Source organism: Marmota flaviventris, chromosome 17, assembly GCF_047511675.1.
Source record: "Marmota flaviventris isolate mMarFla1 chromosome 17, mMarFla1.hap1, whole genome shotgun sequence".
NCBI lineage: Eukaryota > Metazoa > Chordata > Mammalia > Rodentia > Sciuridae > Marmota > Marmota flaviventris.
Genome location: NC_092514.1, coordinates 25,618,322 through 25,622,402, shown reverse-complemented (window position 1 = coordinate 25,622,402; position 4,081 = coordinate 25,618,322).

The window sequence follows — 4,081 nt, the reverse complement described above, 5'->3', positions numbered from 1 at the left end:
GGGGTTGGATGGAGGAGGTGGTCCTCTGCACAGATGTGTAAAATCTGAACTGACACGACCACCCCTTTCAATGAGCTTGAACATCCTAGCTCTGTAGTGGACAGGGACCTTGCCTGTGGGGTCAGGTGTGAACTCTTGATTCTGGCAGGGTCTTTCTCCATCCTGGCTCTCATTTTCCCAACTCTACTCTCTCTGTCCCAGGCACACGCCAACTTTCCAGTCTTGGGACAGCTGGAATTCTGTGAGACCAGGACCCTCTCTATGTCCCTTTTCTATTTTCATTTGTTTTGGTACCGTGGATTGAACTCAGGAGTGATATACTACTGGGATACATCCTCATTTTTATTTTTTTTTTAATATTTATTTTTTAGTTATTGGCGGACACAACATCTTTGTTTGTATGTGGTGCTGAGGATCGAACCCGGGCCGCATGCATGCCAGGCGAGAGCGCTACCACTTGAGCCACATCCCCATCCCCAGCCCCTCATTTTTATTTTTTGAGACAGGGTCTTCTAAATTGCCCAGGCTGGCTTCAAACTGGCAATCCTCCTGCCTCAGCTGAGATTCACAGGCATGTGTCACTGTTCCCAGACTTCTTTCCTACTTTTAAAGGGTGATAATTTAAGAAATTAGGGGAGGGGGTACTGGGGATTGAACTCAGGGACCTCAATTACTGAGCCACATCCCCAGCCCTATTTTGTATTTTATTTAGAGACAGGGTCTCACTGAGTTGCTTAGTGCCTCACTATTGCTGAGGCTGGCTTTGAACCCTTAATCCTCCTATCTCAGCCTCCCGAGCCACTGGGATTACAGGCATGCACCACCACACCTGGCAAGTAAATTTTAGAACTCCAAATTATCCCAGGTTTTATTTAACTTCCAGGTTCATCCAATCACTGAAAACAGACCGAGAGGCCAATAACAACCGTTGTTACCATTCCCTATCGTTGCCAGGCACTAGACTAAGCGCTTACAAGTATTGTCACCTTTCTCACAAGAATTCAGCAAGGCAGGCCAATTTCATTTTACAGCTAGGGAAACAGGCTGAGAGGAGGCGCTCCTTGCCCCAAGTGACAGTGGTGCCACTATCGTCCCCTGTCTTAACCTCAACAACCTCCCTGGCTCTCTATTGTCCCCTGCTATATATTCTCCACCAGCTCCCAGGGCCACCTTGCAGAAATAAAAACCCTGAAGCCCCCTTCTCACAGCCCTCTGGCAGCTTTTTATGGCACTTGAAATAAAATTCATGTAAAGGCCTGTGTGTCAGGCCTGACCCATCTAATTCTCTCCACCCCAATGCCCTTCTGTCCTCCCACCTTCTAAACTTACCCCTACCTTGTCGTTGCCCTACTTGGCACAGTCCCCTCACCCCAGTCTATGTCAACATTCAAGTCAACTCAAATGTTTTTCTCCAAGAAGAGGACTTCCTGGCCACCCTGCATAAACTAGCAAGGACACATGTTCAGTGGTTACTTTATTTGCTTAATAACATTGATTGAATTTCAAATTATCTGTTATTCCCACTGGGTAAACCCCAAATTCCCTGAAAACCGATGTTGCCTTCTCAGCATTTTGAATACTGGCTGGTACCAAGGAAGATCCAAGTGTTTGTTGAAAGACTTAAAGTGCATGGGGAAAAGAGGAGCCAGGATTTGAAGCCTAATCAGCTTGGGAGCCCAGAACTCTTATTCACTGAAGTACCCTGCCTCCTTCAAGGGACCAGGGAAGAGTTCTCTATAGATTTGGAATACTATATCCAAAACTGTTACCATGGTGGATTAAAATGAGGACCTTTTCCAACCATATGTATTTCTATATTTGAATATTTGTCAGGTACATGTATTGCTTTTATACTTCAAACTAATGCATGAAAATCCCACATACTTTGGAGGTTGAGACAGGAGGATCAAAACTTTTGAGGCCAACCTGAGCAACTTAGTGAGACCCTGTCTCAAAAATTAAAAATAGCTGGAGATGTATGTAGTTCAGTGGGAGAGTACTTACTTAGCATCGGAGAGTCAGTCCTTATCATCATTATCATAATGCAGGATTATGTGATTTTTACCCCTTCTAGGTAAACTCCTTAGATCTGGACCCACTGCCTGCACACACTTTCCTCAGCTCCCAGATTTCTCCCTTTAGCCCATGGTAGAGAACAGCACAGACTCATGCCATCTGCTCTTATGCAGAATCAAGCTAAGAGGATTATTCATAAAATGTCCTCTAGTAGCAGTGCTTGTCCCCACAGCAAAACATCAGAATCACCTGGGTGGTTTCCTGAAATGCACACACCTGGATCCCTCCCACCGCAATTCAAAAGGTTGGGTCCTATACAATAGGGTGCTACACAGGTATTTTTTCAGGGTGATCCACAGAGGATCACTGGTGTAAGCAACACCTTGATCCTTGGACTGGTTTAGGCTTGGGCCTCCCCAGGGTCAGGATTTTGCATCCCTCTCAGCTTTGCTCAGGGGTGCCTACAAAAACCTCTTCTGCAACTGTTCAGGACTTAGACACCACAACACTTAGGGCCTTCCACCTCAGCCTTCCCAACTGAGGCCCCTGAGAATCAGAGGGGACAGAATCATAACTGGTGCCAGAAACACCTTACCTATGTCAACCTCAGGTGAGAGCTTGCCAAGCACATGAGCAGGGGCAAAAGAAAGGTTGAGAACTACTTTTCTATAAAGCAGCAATCCAAGCAGCTTTGTTTAGGACTTAGGGCCAGGAAAATCTGACTTCCTAAAATAAAAACTAAAATGACTTACCTTTTATTATAAGGAACTAGGCAATGAGCCATTTCCCATTTTGTCCTGGCTACCAGGAAGCTGAGATAATATTTACCCTCATAAGTCATCCATTTCTCCCATTTATATCTTTAGGATCCAGTTTCTATTTTCCTACCCTCACTATTTGCAAAGCTGCTTCAAATTTTTTTTCTATAGAAATGAGGCATAAAGAAACCAAATAAATAAATATTCATACAGCATTCCTTATCAGCAAACCTCTATAAATGTTATCTCTAGAGCCCAGCTGTCTACAACTTCATGAACATAAAAGTTTCCTCGATACAGACCTCAACTTACATATGATGGTTCAGCCCATGGTTTTTCAACTTGACGATGATACAAAGGCAATACACATTCAGTAGAAACTGAACTTCAAATTTTGAAGTTCATGGATTAGCAATATGCTGTACAGTATGCTGCAGCTGCCCATCAGGCACACGTTTATTCTGTATTATACAGTAGGTTTTGTGTTAGATGATTCTGCCCAACTATGGCTTTACGCAAGTGTTCTGAGAACATTTAAGGTAGGCAAGTCTAAGCTATGATGTTCAGTAACTCAGGTATACTAAATGCATTTTGTTTTTTAAACCAGGGATTGAACCCAGGGGTACTTAACCACTGAACCATGTCCCCAGCCCTATTTTATATTTTATTTAGAGACAGGGACTCACTAAGTTGCTGTGGCTGGCTTTGAACTTGCAATCCTCCTGCCGCAGCCTCCCAAGCCATTGGCATTACAGGCATGCACCACCATGCCCAGCCTAAATGCATTTTTTACTTAGGATATTTCCAACTTATGATGGATCTATTGGAATATGAACCCATCATAAACCAAGAAGCTTCTTTACTTTGCAGGCAAGTCTTCCTGACTATCAGTGACTTTGGACAGAGCTCCAGCCCTCCCCAAGCCCATTCCTCAACAACTTGATTTGCTGCTTCCCTCCAAAGCCCCTATCTCAGGCCACCCTATTCTCTCTGGGTTGGGATGAAGAAGGATCTGAATTTACCAGACCCACCCATCCCTGGGCCCCCACCCTGTCTCCCTCCACACCCAGGACCCAAATAACCAGGCCACACACTGAGTTTCAAGTATCTGTCTCTTCCTTTCACTCTCTCAAAAGAAAAAATAAATAAATTGCAGAAGGCGGCAGCATTTCCAGTCTTCCCCTGGCTCCCAGACACCCAACCCCTAACCCCTGCCCCCCACCCTCCCTCCCATATTTCCCACTCCCTAGACCCATCCCTCCCCTTTCCCCCCCCAAAAAAAAAAAAAAAAGGAAAAAGAAAAAGAA